Below are 17675 nucleotides of genomic sequence, written 5' to 3'. Positions count from 1 at the left end.
TTGCAGCTGTGCATACGCCATTCTGTCGACCTCCTCTATCCACTTCACACAAGCAGAAACGGCTCCAGTGGGCCAAACATTACATGAAGACTGATTTCAAAACTGTTTTGTTCACGGATGAGTGCCGTGCAGCGCTCGATGGTCCAGATGGATGGAGTGGAGGATGGCTGGTTGATGGACACCCCACGCAAACACGGCTACAGCGCCAACAAGGAGGAGGTGGAGTAATGTTTTGGGCTGGAATCATGGGGAGAGAGATTGTCGGCCCCTTTAGGATCCCTGAAGGCGCTAAAGATGAACTCCATAATGTATGTGGATTTTCTCAAACAGCACGTCCTGCCATGGTTCAAGAAGAAGAACCGTGTATTTCACAGCAAGATCATTTTTTTGCATGATAATGCACCATCTCATGCTGCACATAAAACATCTGCATCTCTGGCTGATATGGGCATAAAAGGGGACAAACTTATGGTGTGACCCCCATGCTCCCCTGACCTCTACCCCATTCAGAACCTCTGGAGCATCATCAAAAGGAGTGTCTATGATGGCGGGAGGCAGTTCACATCTAAGCAACAGCTCTGGGAGGGTATTCTGTCCTCATGCAAAACAATTGAAGCAGAAACCATCCAAAACCTGACAAATTCAATGGACGAGAGAGTTCAGAAGCTCCTTTCGAACAAGGGGTCCTATGTGAAAATGTAACATCACCTAGAATAAAGTTTTGAGTTGAAAACTGTTTGATTTCAGTTTCTAATAACCTGCTAATGCTTATAATTTCAAAAATGACCATTTTTTTGGTCTTTATTAAAATGAAAAGGTTGATCGAAAAGTTTGGGGGATCTAAGAGTGTGGCAACCCAGTAGTCATGATTACTTCGAATTCTGACAATATGAGGGTCATGTTGCAGGTAGTGCAGCAAGAAGGCACTTATGTGTCTTGCGCATCTCGGAGCCCCAAAATTATTTTCCGGGCTAGATGCAGCTAAAAATTATTATTAATTTTAAATCTGGTGGAGCTTAGTATAGATGGCCTAATAGGATCAGTGCTGCACACTGCTACAAAGCCCAAATTATTTTCCAGTCAAGATACAGATAAACATGATTAGTAATTTTAAATCTGGTGGAGCTTATTATAGATGGCCTAATAGAATCAGTGCTGCACACTGCTACAAAGCCCAAATTATTTTCCAGCCAAGATACAGATAAACATGATTAGTAATTTGAAAGCTTAAAACGGTTGGTAGGGTGATTTTAACCAATCATCAAGCTTTTACTCTCCCCAGGATGACACAGGGGTAGAAAAGTCGTTTCGGATCCATGATTTGTTCATCTTTATGAACGTGAGTCTGTCTACATTATCAGTGGAAAGCCGCGTGCGCTTATCTGTCAGCACACCACCAGCAGCGCTGAACACACGTTCAGACAGAACGCTGGCTGCGGAGCATGACAAGATCTCCAAGGCGTAAGTGGCTAGCTCCGGCCATTTATCCAGATTGGAAGCCCAAAAAGAGCAAGGGTCCAGTGACACAGTCGTGGCTTCAATGTTTACTTGGAGATACTCCTGTACCATCGTCTCTAGGCGTTGACTATGTGTCAGACTTCTTGTCTCCTGTGGCCTTGCAAAGGATGGGCTAAAAAAGTGGTGAAATGATTCCGCAAAATTGATGTTACCAGCAGATACTGTGGTTCTGTTACGGTTTGAGTGCTGAACACTTGACGGTCCCACGGTTGGCAAGTTGGAACTGTGAGATTCACTACGTGCACCACTGGTGTTTTGTGGAAAAGCACATGTAAGATTCTGCAACAGTCTCTGCTGATACTCCTGCATGCGTGCATCCCTTTCTATGGCAGGAATAATTTCTGCAAATTTACTTTTGTACCGGGGATCTAACAGTGTGGCAACCCAGTAGTCAGGATTATTTCTAATTCTCACAATTCGAGGGTCATGTTGCAGGTAGTGCAGCAAGAAGGCACTCATGTGTGTTGCGCATCCAGGAGCACCAAGTCCCTGTTGTGTTGGTGGCGAGGTAACAATCTATGATTCTATGCTTCTTTCCTCTGTCCTCTCCCCCCAACCTCGCACAACAGAAATGTGATCAAGGTCTCCCTCATCTGATGAGTCTTCCATCAGTTCGTCCTCCACTTCTTCCTGGGCTCCAGCACCTTCCTCACTAGTTTGGCTGCTACCATGCGCCCTGGTAAAACCATCTCCCCCACCCTCACATGCCTGCCGCCTTGGTGCTGTCGACCTCTGGACCTTGCAGATGTTAGCCCTTCCGCATACAACTCCTCCTCCTCTACTTCCTCCACCTCCTCTTGTGCCACCACCTGACTCCGAATTCTGTTTAACATGTGCTCCAGCATGTAAATCACCGGAATAGTCATGCTGATAATGGCATCGTCAGCACGAAACATCTTCGTCGCCATTTCAAAACTGTGCAGAAGGGTGCATAGGTCCCTGATCTGAGACCACTCCTCCAGCGTGATTTGCCCCACCTCTGGATCTCGTTGGCCCAGGCTATACGTCAGAACGTATTGCACCAGGGCTTGTCGGTGCTGCCACAGTCGCTGCAACATGTGCAGAGTTGAATTCCACCGGGTAGGCACATCGCATTTTAGCCGGTGAAGTGGCAGGCCCAACGACTTCTGTAGAGATGTAAGTCGCTGAGCTGCGGGATGCGAACGGCGGAAGTGAGCACACAGCGACCGTGCCCTCTGCAGAAGGCCATCTAGTCTGGGATAGTGGGCTAAAAATTGCTGGACAACCAGGTTCAACACGTGAGCCATACAAGGCACGTGTGTGACATTGCCCCGGCGAAGGGCCGCACCCAGGTTTGCAGCATTGTCGCACACGGCCTTCCCTGGTTTCAGGTCCAGTGGAGACAACCATTCATGAAATTGGTTCTCCAGAGCTGACCACAACTCCTCAGCTGTGTGACTCACATTTCCCAGACATTTCAAAGTAAAAACCGCCTGATGACGTTGAGCCCTACTGCCAGCATAGTAAGGAGGTGTGCAGGATCCCTTCTGCGCAGTTAGAAAGCTTGTGGCATGACCAGACAGGCTTTGGGTGCAGGTGGAAGACCGAGAGGAGGTTGAGGAGGCAGAAGCAGTGGAGGAACTTTGACATAAAGAGGATTGACGCACAACTCGTGGGGACGGCAAGACTTGGACAGCAGCCCCTTGTCCTGCTGTCACCATAGTTACCCAGTGCCCAGTCAGCGACATGTAACGCCCCTGTCCATGCCTACTCGTCCAAGTGTCTGTGGTGAAATGCACCCTGTCACACACAAAGTTTCTCAAAGAAGCGGTGATGTTGTGTGCGACATGCTGGTGGAGCGCAGGCACACCTTTCTTTGAGAAGTAGTGCCGACTGGGCATCTGGTACTGGAGCACTGCGACGGACATAAGGTCTCGAAAATCCTCTGTGTCCACCAGGCGGAAAGGCAGCATTTCTGTAGCCAAGAGCTTGCAGATGGTGAAATTCAACCTCTTAGCTTTCTCATGGCTAGGAGGAAATGGTCTTTTACTTGTCCACATCTGAGGGACCGAGGGCTGGCTATTGTGCTTAGACGGGGTTGATAAGGGTGTCCCCGGCAAACTGCCGGTCTGTGAGGAAGATGCAGGCGGACATGTTAGGTTGCCTTGATCCAAAGGTGGTGCTATCGATGTCGGACAGCGCTCAACACCAGCTGGTGTTACCACCTCCAAAGAAAATGATGACCTGCCAATCACGCTGGCTGTTGCGGGTAAAGAGGTGGCAGGTCTGCGCCCCAAAACAGGTGTGACTGCTGTCCCCCCAGTCACAGAGGATGAAGAGGCCACGGATGCACAAGATATGGCTGACGGCGGTTGGCCCGGCCGGCTAGGCCGCATTGTAGCACACTGAGCTTCCCACTGCAACTTATGCATCATGTCCATGTGCCGGTTCATGCATGAAGTACTCAAACTATGTATTTTTTGGCCTCTACTTAGCTTTTGCTGACAAATGTTACAGATAACACGAGTTGAGTCATCTTTATCGATCTGAAAAAATGCCCAGGCTATGCAAGGCTTAGCACCCATGCGACCTGAAGAGCCACCACGACTTGTGGTGAGAGGCAGAGTTGTGTTTGAGGATGCAGTTGTTGACGTGCTTCCAGTACTACGTCTCTGTCCAGGAAGGCGCAACCTGACCTCGTCTTCACTAGCATCTTCCTCCACCTCCTCTGCTGACCTCATCTCTTGGCTGACTGTGGGTTGACAGTAAGTGGGATCTCCAACCTCATCATCATCACCCTGTGCGTTATCACACCCGTCGTCCTCAGAGCCAACCTGTTCCTGCCCTGACAAAAAACTAAAGTTGTCGCTCCAATCAGGTATTTGAGTCTCATCATCGTCTTCCTCATTGTCTCCACCAACAGGAGTTACAGTTTGGGAACGAGGGTCTACATTATGGTCAGAACCTTCTGCGTCTGGTCCTGGATCCGACTCATAAAGATTCTGGGCATCAGTGCAGATCATTTCCTCGTCTGGATTCACAGAAGCGCTGGAGTCGACCTCTGATTCCCAGGCTATAGTATGAGTAAACAGCTCTGCAGACTCAACTATCTGTTCTACCTCATACTCAGACGGGCAGCTGGAGACTTGGGAGCTGTGAAGAAGCAAGTGCGATTGGGGTGACACCTTTGAGGACTGGAGTATTTGTGATGTTGAAGTTGATGTGGAGGAGAGCCCACTTAAAGGAGCACTTGATATCCGTTGAAGCACCTGCTGTTTTTGTGCCTCATCTAGAATTTGTAGCGATTGGCGTGGCCGTAAGAAAGGGATCTTATCACATTGTCCGCTAAAAGAAGTAGACATTTTAGTTTGGCTGGAAGATGGTCTTTCTTCTGCAGATGTTACTGTTGCTTTAACACCTACCCCACGGACACAACCTTTTTTCCCCTTCCCAACACGCCTATTCCTCTTTCCACCAGCAGCAAGCCTTTTTCCACTCATTTTGGTGGTTAACTAATTCACAACTCTGGAGTTTGCACAAAAAAACAATGGATGGGAACCGAGCAGAGCTGAGTGGCCAAACTGTGGTATTAGGCCAAAACTATTGGCTGGGTTAGATGCAGAAAAAAATTATATTCAATTTGTAACCTGATGGAGGTCAGTATAGATGGACTAATAGAACAAGTCCCACACACAGCTAGAAGCCCAAATATTTTTTCAGAGGTAGATGCAGAAAAAAATTGTATTCAGTTTGCAACCTGATGGAGGTCAGTATAGATGGACTAATAGAACAAGTCCAACACACAGCTAGAAGCCCAAATATTTTTTCAGAGGTAGATGCAGAAAAAAAATATATTCAGTTTGCAACCTGATGGAGGTCAGTATAGATGGACTAATAGAACAAGTCCAACACACTGCTAGAAGGCCAAATATTTTTTCAGAGCTAGATGCAGACAAAAAATTATTTTTAATTTGCAACCTGATGGAGGTCAGTATAGATGGACTAATAGAGAAAGTCTCACACACTGCTAGAAGGCCAAATATTTTTTCAGAGCTAGATGCAGATATAAATTATTTTTAATTTGCAACCTGATGGAGGTCAGTATAGATGGACTAATAGAGAAAGTCCCACACACTGCTAGAAGGCCAAATATTTTTTCAGAGCTAGATGCAGAAAAAAATTATATTCAGTTTGCAACCTGATGGAGGTCAGTATAGATGGACTAATAGAACAAGTCCCACACACAGCTAGAAGGCCAAATATTTTTTCAGAGGTAGATGCAGATAAAAATTATTTTTAATTTGCAGCCTGATGGAGGTCAGTATAGATGGACTAATAGAGAAAGTCCCACACACTGCTAGAAGGCCAAATATTTTTTCAGAGCTAGATGCAGACAAAAAATTATTTTGAACTTGCAACGTGATGGAGGTCAGTATAGATGGACTAATAGAACAAGTCCCACACACTGCTAGAAGCCCAAATATTTTTTCAGAGGTAGATGCAGAAAAAAATTATATTCAGTTTGCAACCTGATGGAGGTCTGTATAGATGGATTAATAGAACAAGTCCCACACACAGCTAGAAGCCCAAATATTTTTTCAGAGGTAGATGCAGAAAAAAATTATATTCAGTTTGCAACCTGATGGAGGTCAGTATAGATGGACTAATAGAACAAGTCCCACACACTGCTAGAAGGCCAAATATTTTTTCAGAGCTAGATGCAGACAAAAAATTATTTTTAATTTGCAACCTGATGGAGGTCAGTATAGATGGACTAATAGAGAAAGTCCCACACACTGCTAGAAGGCCAAATATTTTTTCAGAGCTAGATGCAGATATAAATTATTTTTAATTTGCAACCTGATGGAGGTCAGTATAGATGGACTAATAGAGAAAGTCCCACACACTGCTAGAAGGCCAAATATTTTTTCAGAGCTAGATGCAGAAAAAAATTATATTCAGTTTGCAACCTGATGGAGGTCTGTATAGATGGATTAATAGAACAAGTCCCACACACAGCTAGAAGCCCAAATATTTTTTCAGAGGTAGATGCAGATAAAAATTATTTTTAATTTGCAGCCTGATGGAGGTCAGTATAGATGGACTAATAGAGAAAGTCCCACACACTGCTAGAAGGCCAAATATTTTTTCAGAGCTAGATGCAGACAAAAAAATATTTTGAATTTGCAACCTGATGGAGGTCAGTATAGATGGACTAATAGAACAAGTCCCACACACAGCTAGAAGCCCAAATATTTTTTCAGAGGTAGATGCAGAAAAAAATTATATTCAGTTTGCAACCTGATGGAGGTCTGTATAGATGGATTAATAGAACAAGTCCCACACACAGCTAGAAGCCCAAATATTTTTTCAGAGGTAGATGCAGAAAAAAATTATATTCAGTTTGCAACCTGATGGAGGTCAGTATAGATGGACTAATAGAACAAGTCCCACACACTGCTAGAAGGCCAAATATTTTTTCAGAGCTAGATGCAGAAAAAAATTATATTCAGTTTGCAACCTGATGGAGGTCAGTATAGATGGACTAATAGAACAAGTCCCACACACAGCTAGAATTCCAAATATTTTTTTAGAGGTAGATGCAGAAAAAAATTATATTCAGTTTGCAACCTGATGGAGGTCTGTATAGATGGATTAATAGAACAAGTCCCACACACAGCTAGAAGCCCAATATTTTTTCAGAGGTAGATGCAGAAAAAATATATATTCAGTTTGCAACCTGATGGAGGTCAGTATAGATGGACTAATAGAGAAAGTCCCACACACTGCTAGAAGGCCAAATATTTTTTCAGAGCTAGATGCAGATATAAATTATTTTTAATTTGCAACCTGATGGAGGTCAGTATAGATGGACTAATAGAGAAAGTCCCACACACTGCTAGAAGGCCAAATATTTTTTCAGAGGTAGATGCAGAAAAAAATTATATTCAGTTTGCAACCTGATGGAGGTCAGTATAGATGGACTAATAGAACAAGTCCCACACACAGCTAGAAGCCCAAATATTTTTTCAGAGGTAGATGCATATAAAAATTATTTTTAATTTGCAACCTGATGGAGGTCAGTATAGATGGACTAATAGAGAAAGTCCCACACACTGCTAGAAGGCCAAATATTTTTTCAGAGCTAGATGCAGAAAAAAATTATATTCAGTTTGCAACCTGATGGAGGTCAGTATAGATGGACTAATAGAACAAGTCCCACACACAGCTAGAAGCCCAAATATTTTTTCAGAGGTAGATGCAGAAAAAAATTATATTCAGTTTGCAACCTGATGGAGGTCTGTATAGATGGATTAATAGAACAAGTCCCACACACAGCTAGAAGCCCAATATTTTTTCAGAGGTAGATGCAGAAAAAATATATATTCAGTTTGCAACCTGAAGGAGGTCAGTATAGATGGACTAATAGAGAAAGTCCCACACACTGCTAGAAGGCCAAATATTTTTTCAGAGGTAGATGCAGAAAAAAATTATATTCAGTTTGCAACCTGATGGAGGTCAGTATAGATGGACTAATAGAACAAGTCCCACACACAGCTAGAAGCCCAAATATTTTTTCAGAGGTAGATGCAGATAAAAATTATTTTTAATTTGCAACCTGATGGAGGTCAGTATAGATGGACTAATAGAGAAAGTCCCACACACTGCTAGAAGGCCAAATATTTTTTCAGAGCTAGATGCAGAAAAAAATTATATTCAGTTTGCAACCTGATGGAGGTCAGTATAGATGGACTAATAGACCAAGTCCCACACACAGCTAGAAGCCCAAATATTTTTTCAGAGGTAGATGCAGATAAAATTTATTTTTAATTTGCAACCTGATGGAGGTCAGTATAGATGGACTAATATAGAACAAGTCCCACACACAGCTAGAAGCCCAAATATTTTTTCAGAGGTAGATGCAGATAAAAATTATTTTTAATTTGCAACCTGATGGAGGTCAGTATAGATGGACTAATAGAGAAAGTCCCACACACTGCTAGAAGGCCAAATATTTTTTCAGAGCTAGATGCAGAAAAAAAATATATTCAGTTTGCAACCTGATGGAGGTCAGTATAGATGGACTAATAGAACAAGTCCCACACACTGCTAGAAGCCCAAATATTTTTTCAGAGCTAGATGCAGAAAAAAATTATATTCAATTTGCAACCTGATGGAGGTCAGTATAGATGGACTAATAGAATGATGCTATGCCCAAAAGATTTTACTTCACTAGGTGCAGTAAAAAAATTGGTATTCTATACACAGGTGGTATATCTTGCAACACAGATAGGCTACTCCACTGACTAACACACTCTGCAATAGGCCAAAAAGGATTAGCTTTGCTAGATTCAGCCAAATGCTGTGAAAAAAACTTGCACAGCACTGGCACAGACCTGCCTGGCAAAAACTGATAGGAACTGATGTAACCTAGTCCTGAAAAGGACTGCAATTACAATTAGTCTTTACTCCCACAACCTATCTATTTAAGAGCACAGACCTGCCTGATAAAAGTCGTAGGAAATGCTGTAACCTAGTCCTTAAAAGGACTGCAATCACAACTATTCCCTACTCCCAAGCTATCTGTAGATTTGTGCGAAAATTGGCTTGAAATTAACAAGGTATAGCGCACACAGCAACAGCGGTGCCGTCTAACACGCAGCTGCAGCAGTGAGAAAATGGTGGCGACGGGGAAAATGGCTTGGTCTTATAGGGCAAGGACATGTGACATACACTGCCAATGACACATGCCCTTGCTTGTGTGAAAAAAAGCACTTCGCTCCGTGTGTGCGCTGCTGATAGGCTGACAGATTGCACCTCCCCACTGTAAATGCGGGAAAGAGAAAAAAAAATGGAGATCTTCATTATTCCTGCAGAGATCCATCCCCTGCCCCTCCCCCCACCCCGCTGTACACTCAAACTGCGTATTAACATTAATTTTCATCATTACTGAGAAAAAATCCAGTTATGATTTTGGTGCACGAACAGTTATCGAACATAACCTCGAACAGCCGAATTTTTCTCAAATCGTTCGTGTTCGCCGAACAGCTCGAACACCGCCCAAAACAGCTCGAATTTGAGATTGGCGAACAGTTCGAGTCGAACAACGCTCATCTCTACTCTGGAGCTGCCGGAAATCTCATTTCTCTATCCCTGGTAGAGAAATACCACATTCCCACCAAACCCCTGGCTGTACCCTTATCTGTCGCCTCCGTGGATGGGGGTCTCTTACCGCATCCCATTCAACTCATCACCGAATCCATAACTCTGCAGGTGGGAATGCTGCACTCTGAGAGCATCTTCTTCCATGTTCTGCCTGGACTCTCTCACGCCCTCTTGCAAGGCCTACCTTGGCTCCAGAAACATGCACCCGTGCTTGATTGGCAGACCGGAGAAGTCCTTCGCTGAGGAGAGGACTGCCATAAGACTTGTTTAGTTCCCGTTCTTCCTGCCCGTCCTTCTCCTACCCCAGCCAATCTACCCGGCCTACAGGTTCCCTATTGGTCTTATGCGGATGTCTTTAATAAAAGAGAAGCAGAGACATTACTCCCTCATAGACCATACGATTGCCCAATCGACCTGATACCCGGCGCTACTCCTCCCCGTGGGCGTATTTACCCTTTGTTCGCTGCTGAGACCCGGTCCATGTCTGAATATATTGAGGAGAATCTGGCCCAGGGATTTATCCGGAAATCTACCTCCCCGGCGGGAGCAGGCTTCTTCTTCGTCAAAAAGAAAGACGGCTCACTCCGTCTAGACATTAGAAACGTATCGTCACATTTAATGTCGGAGGTGTAGATCACTTTAAGAGAACTTCCGTCCCGTCCTGTAATGAGCCATGTGAGCTCCTTGTCTGATCAGGATAACAGAGGGGTGGAATGTATTTGTACACCGGACAGATTAGTTGTTGGCTTCTCGGGTTTGGGCTTTGGACGCTGTAGGCCTCGTCTTTACAATGTACTGCCTCCTCTCTGTTTACAGCCTGGGAAGACACATGATAAGTTCAGGTAATATGATCTGTAGGAAAAAAATGGGTGAAGCCGGACTGCGGGACTAAGTTTAGATCAAGTGCGTCAGTAACCTTTATCTCACCAAACAGGTCACAGTCGTTCACGTTCATTTCAGATCTCACATGTACAAATACACATGAATGAGCACGGTCATGCACTGTGGACTTGTGGACTGAGGCCACGGCCCCACTATCAGTATTCGGTCAGTATTTTTTCTCAGGAGTGGGAGCCAAAACCAGGAGTGGGTGATAAATGCAGAATTGGTGACTTGTTTCTATTAGACCGTTTCTCTGATTGTTCCTCACCTGGTTTTGGCTCCCACTCCTGAGAAACAATACTGCCCGAATACTGATAGATAGTGTGGCCAATCATCAGCGTCAGGCCACAGCCACACTAACAAGTCCACCGGTGCTCATATAAAGCCTTTTCAAAAGAGCCGATACAAAGTGCACCAAGATGGTTGCTTATTGTCGGCAGCACGTCCTGTTTACATGGGCAGATGAGATGACTATAAACAATCCAATCAGGCGATGGATGAGTCTTTTTCTAAATAATACATTGTTCCTGGTTAATAATATTTTTTTAGGACTTGGACCTCCTAAAATTAGGACTTTAAAAATCCTAAATATTTTCACCGTGATAGTGATGCTCATAGTCAGTCTCCTCTCATATGCCACAGCAATTCCAACAGTAAAGCGTTGTCCCATACACAAGAGTACTTCAGCCGAGTGTCTCTGTGTTCTCTATAAGAGAACCGCAGTCCTACATCTCTGGTGATAAGTTATCTCCAGGGAAACAGAAGGATCAATAGTTCAAAATCTGACATGTCGGACACTTTAGAGGTATTCTCATCTCCAAAATCCTATCCCAATATGTAGTAGGTGTAATAATATTAGCAAATACCTACAATTATAAATGTAGGATAGTTCTTCTGATTAGCTATGTCACTTACCCCATGTGCAGGGCATTGCAGTAGCTTAGGTATTCATTGTTACGACCACTAAGCGTAACTATGTGTGGTCGTAACCATGGATGCCTAAGCTACAGCAATGCCTTGCACATGGGGTAAGCAACATTGCTAATCAGAAGGACTATACTACATTTCTAATTGGAGGTATTTGCTAATATTATTATTACACCTACTACATATTGGGATAGGATCTTGGAGATAGGAATACCCTTTTAACTTCCCCAACAATCAGTTGTCTGGGCCCCCATACACATTGGAGTTTCAGCTGAATCTGTCAATATCGGTGGGATAGGTCAACATTAGTCTAATATGTATGGTGGGCCTTCAGTTAGATATTTTGGTTCTAATACAGCTAAATATACCAGTAGAGTTTATACAATGGGCTCTGTGCTGCTTTATAATGGTCACCCCAGAGTTTGAAGCCCCCGTAGATCCCAGTATACCATACAATAGAACATTTGCTGCATTTTACAACAGTTTGGCTTTTGTAGATCCTTATTTCCATAAAGAACGGATGCAGCCAAATATCCCAGAATACTAAGAATTATTCAGGAATGGTTCCTTGAATAGTCAGGTATTTTCTTTTTTCCCTCGATGTCCTGGAAAGAGGTGAAGGCTCAGCAGGAGAAGCTCCGAGATGATCATTCCATCATAATGTGTCATTGTCGAGTCTTCAGATGTGGTCCTCTCCCCGCGTGGGGTTTTCCTTTTAGGAGGAAGCTTTAGATTTACCACGTCAGTGTTCTGCATTGTTACTTATTTTTATGTTATGTGAATGTTTTATACACGAGAACATTGACCACTGAGCCTTTATTATAGAATTCTCGGTAAAGCTACTGAATATAGCCTAATGATAATATACAATCACGTTTGTTGTACTTGCGGAATTTTATTCTAGTGGTTTCCTGCTTCCTGACTAATTGTGATTTAGATTAAATACTATCTGACCGCGGTCACTTGTGAGGTCCGAGTACTATCTACGTCTTATACGAGTGTTGATCATGATAAGGAATATATCAGCTAGAAATTTCTGTAATTATTAAAACCAGACATTTATATTCTTTTTTATCAATAGGTTTTTAATTTCTGATTGTCAAGATTTTTCTAATTGTATTCTCTGTAAATGATCAGGCGGCAATATTACCTGAGCTGATAAGCCTTACAGTGGATATATGGACCACTTTAGACTGTGGATGTTCACTGGGTTATAGGCATGCTCTCTGACCTGTGCAGAGGTCATTGTGCAGAGAGGGGGGAGAAGGTCAGCTGAGACCATCACCTTTTGTGAATGGTGGATCCTGTATTATCTATATGACAAGATGTTACCTTTTATTTTAATCCTGTCTGTGATGATAATAAGATGGCTGCTGAGAATCTCTACAGAACAGGCAGGGTAAGCCAATGCTGAGACTTAATATGCATTTACACTGAAAGATTATAAACGAGAGCTGCTGAGAAGTGGAGTGTAAATAGGCTATAGGGTAAAACGAGAAAAAGACGGATTTTGGTAAGACCTTACCTGTAAAATCCTTTTCAGCGAAGGAAGGAAGGGAGACACAGATCCATTACTAGTGGGGGTAGGCGGACCCCCACAGGATAGTTCACCTCAGATTTAGAAAAAGTGACAACCGGCCCCTCCAGCTTAGGCTCCTCCTACTCCCATGTTCTCCAGTCCGTACACAAGCTAAGGAAGAGCAGACAACACCAGGGGAACAACACAACCCCTTCTGAAAATTCAGAAATGTGAGATAACAGGTTATGTATATAACAGCATGAAAACACACAGTCCCAGGCACTACATACTGGACCTGACAACTGCGATGAGCTGGCAATGCTGGAACAGAGCCCTAGTGCGCCAACCCCAGACCAGATGACCGCCATCAGGAGGGAGTCGCGCCGCATCTAGAAAAACCATAATACACTTCTGCCATGGGAGGGTGCTGTGTCTCCCTTCCTTCCTTCGCTGAAAAGGATTTTACATGTAAGATCTTACCAAAATCCGTCTTTCAGCAGCAGAAGGGAAGGAAGGGAGACACAGATCCATTACTAGTGGGACGTCCAAAAGCAGTCCAAAACTCAAGGGTGGGAAACAGTGGCAGAATCGCCAACACCCCAACAACTTAGGCAAGTGCGCAACAAGCGCCGAGCAAAAAATAAAGAGATAATCTAAACCACCGCCGCCTGCAGGACCCTGCGTCCCAAGGCCGCATTGGCGGAAGCACTCACGTCCACTTTATAAAATTTAGTAAAAGTGTGAACGGAGCACCAGGTAGCCGCCCGGCAGAGCTGCGCTGCCGAAGCCCCCTGACGAAAAGCCCACGACGAACCAACAGCTCTCGTGGAATGAGCTTGAACCTTAACCGGACAAGGCTCGTCCTTGAGCCGGTACGCCTCCAGGATAGCCGAACATATCCACCGAGCTATAGTGTCCTTGGAAGCCCGCTGACCACGGCGACGACCAGCAGGAATCACAAACAGAGAATCCGATTTTCGAAACCCTTGCGTGATTGAAAGATAGAACTTCAATGCCCGCACCAAATCCAACGAGTGCAAGGCCCGCTCCTTCGGACTCTTTGGTTTTGGACAGAGGGAAGGCAACAGGATGTCCTGATTGAGGTGGAAAACGCGACACCACTTTAGGTAAAAAATCTCCACGGGTACGAAGCGCCACACGATCCGGGTGGAATTCCAGAAAAGGGGGCGAGCAAGACAGTGCCGCCAACTCTGAAACCCTTCTTAAAGAGGTGACCGCCACCAGGAAGGCCACCTTCCAAGAAAGCAAGTAAAGCGTAGCTGAATCCATAGGCTCAAACGGCCCATGCTGAAGAGCCTCCAAAATTAAATTGAGCCGCCAAGGAGCCACAACTGCCCTCCGAGGCGGAAACTGACGAGCAACCCCGCGAGAAAATGAACACACATCCCTGCGTGAGGCAATAGCCTTCCGAAAAAGCCCGGATAGTGCAGAGACCTGACCCCGCAAGGTACTAACTGCTAGACCCTTGACCAGACCACATTGCAGAAAGGCCAAGAAGTTGGGAATGGAAAAAACCCTCGGGTTCCTTGACGATCCAGAACACCATAAATAGAAGGCCTCCCAAGTTCTGTGATAAATCCTAGTCGTAGCTGGACCTCTGGCCGCCCGCAAGGTGGCAATGACCTTGGCCGAAAACCCACGACGGGTCAAGATTTCGGTCTCAAGAGCCACGTCGTCAAACGAAGTGACTTCAGGTCCGGATGACGAATGGGCCCTTGGGTTAACAGGTCCAGGCGAAGAGGCAGTGGAAACGAAGGCGCCGCCAGAAGAGACACCAGCGTTGAATACCACACCCTCCGCGGCCAATCCGGCGCCACCAAAATCACCGATACTCGTTCGAGATTGATCCGCCTGATCACCAGAGGAAGTAAGGATACCGGCGGAAACACATAGATCAGCTTGAACTGGTCCCACGGGGCCACTAGAGCATCTACCGCCACAGCCTCCGGGTCCCTGTACCTGACCTGGACATGAATGTCGGAATCCTGGCGTTCAGCCTGGATGCCATCAAGTCCACTTGGGGAGTCCCCCAACGGGAGCACAGGAGAGCAAAAACCTCCGGATGAAGACTCCATTCTCCGGGATCTACCCGCTCGCGACTGAGGAAGTCCGCCGAGATATTCAGCACACCCGGGATGTGAAACGCGGAGATGACTGGAACCCTGGACTCGGCCCAAATCAGGATCCGAGAGACCTCCATCATGAGTCTGGAACTCCTCGTCCCGCCCTGATGGTTGATATACGCGACAGCTGTCGCATTGTCCGTCTGAATCCGGACCGGCAGACCGCTCAAAGGGACCGTCCAATGTCGGAGGCAGAGAAATATTGCTCTCAAATCCAGAATGTTGATTGGCAGAGACGACTCCTCTGACGACCAGACCCCTTGAACCCAGAGGTCGTTCCAAACCCCCCCCCCCCAGCCAGTCAGGCTGGCATCGGTGGTAATCACCGATCACCGTGGGAGAAGAAGGGATTTCCCCAGGGATAGAGCCTCCAGACGTAACCACCATCCAAGAGACTCTCGCACCCTGCGGGAGATGACGACAGCGAAGTCGGCAATCGATCTCAACGGGACAGAATAAGATTTTGGAGATCCCGGGAATGAAATTGTGCAAACGGCACCGCTTCCATTGCCGCCACCATCAGACCCAGAAGGCGCATGCACTTCCGAAGGGACATCGCCCTCACCGACCTCATAGCCTGGACGTGGTGACGAAGATTCGCTTGTTTGTCCAGAGGGAGGGACACCACTGCCCGTACGGTGTCGAAATGCATCCCCAAGAACAGGATTGACTGCGACGGCTCCAATGACGACTTCTTCCAATTGACCAGCGACCCGAAGTCCTCCAAGTGCTGAAGGGAGAGATCGCGAGCTGTCACTGCCTCCTCCGCTGTGGGCGCCACAATTAACAGGTCGTCCAGGTAGGGGAGAATCGTAACTCCTTGCTTTCGAAGGAGCGCCATGAGCGGCGCCAGAACCTTTGTAAAAACCCTGGGCGCCGAGGCCAACCCGAATGGTAGGGCCACAAATTGGTAATGGGCCTGCCCTACGGCGAAACGCAGGAAGCGCTGGTGAGCCCTGCCGACAGGGACATGCAAATAGGCGTTGCGGATGTCGATCGACACCAAAAAATCGTACTGCGACAAGGCCGCCACGACGGAGCGAAGAGACTCCATACGGAATTTCCGGATTCGGACATGAATATTCAAATCCTTGAGGTCCAGAATGGGACGAAACTTGTCCTCCTCTTTTGGGTACCACAAAAAGGTTGGAGTAAAAACCCCCTTCCCCGGTCCTCCGGCGGGACCGGAACCACTACACCCTGCTGCAGAAGAGAGTCGACCTCCCGCAGCAGAGCGGCAGCCAGCTTGGGCACGGACGGGATGCGAGACTGACGAAACCTGTCCGGGGGTAGAGAGTGAAACTCTATGAAATAGCCCGCTGACACAACCTGCGTCACCCAGGCGTCCGATACGTGGGACGCCCAAACCGACCCGAACTGTAGCAGCCGACCTCCCACCCGAGAGCCCTCGAGAGGGATCCTGGCGTCAGTCTGCCTTAGCGGGCATTTTGTCAACCTCCCTTTTGTCCCGACGGAAATGCTGTTTCCAGGGAGTACGGGATTTCTGGGTGGACTTCTTACCGGAAGACGAGGGATGACCCGATCTCCAAGAGGGCTGATCGAATCGTCCCCTGGGTCGAAAGGACCGACGACCACTACCGGCACTTGACCTGTCAGACGTAGAAGCCGCAGCTTTCCACTGTGGCAAAGCCACATCCTTGGCCTTAGCAATCAGCTCCGTGAGGTCCGAACCAAAAAGCTGACTGCCCTTGTACACCAGAGTAAGCAAACCTTGTTTGGATACTGCGTCTCCAGTCCACTGTTTGAGCCACAGTGCTCTCCTGACTGTGGCGGCCAAGGCTTGAGCCCTGGACACAACCGAAGTAGTATCCAGCACTGCGTCTCTGCTATATCGGGCGGCCTCTTCCAACAGCTGGAAGAGCCTTTCCACGTCAGACAGCGGAGTCCCATCTTGCCATGCCGACTGCAGCTGATCCAACCATCTCAGGGAAGCCTCACCAGTATAATGTTAGGTGTCAGGCATGTGCTGGGCATGAAATTGGGTCAGAATCATCTGTGGATTCTATGGTCTCCCATTCTGGTCCAGCCAGGGCAGACACTGCTCAGCATCACCATCTGGCCCAACGCCTAACTAGTGCACTAGATGGACAGGCTGTCCCCACATGGCCCCCAAGGCCGCTTGGAATCCATGACCCGCGGCCTCGTAGATGGACTTCGCCGCTAACTCCGTCCTTCTGTCCAGCGGATCCTGTAGACTCGCCTTCCCTTTAACCGGAAGCAAAGAAGATTTGCTCAGCTGAGACAATGGCACGTCCACTTCAGGAGAGGGGACCCAATTAGCGATCGTCTCTGTGGAGCAGGGATACAGGGCATCCAAAAACCGCATCCCTTGGAAGCGTTTATCCGGACACAGGCGTTCTTTCTCCACCGCCTCGTTAAGTTCATCGTGCGCCGGCAGTCGAACGAGCCCGACGCGACTCCTGATACAGCCGGGCCGACTTGCCCGGCCTCGTCACCTCTTCAGACAGCTGTAACACTTCCCGCATGGCTCCAATAAGAGCATCCACGCGGCCTGAAAGCGAAGCCGGGCGACCCTG

This window comes from Phyllobates terribilis, unplaced genomic scaffold (assembly GCF_046119375.1).
Source record: "Phyllobates terribilis strain yellow unplaced genomic scaffold, ASM4611937v1 Scaffold_321__1_contigs__length_2177432, whole genome shotgun sequence".
Taxonomy (NCBI): Eukaryota; Metazoa; Chordata; class Amphibia; order Anura; family Dendrobatidae; genus Phyllobates; species Phyllobates terribilis.
Note: the sequence above shows the minus strand (reverse complement) of the source record.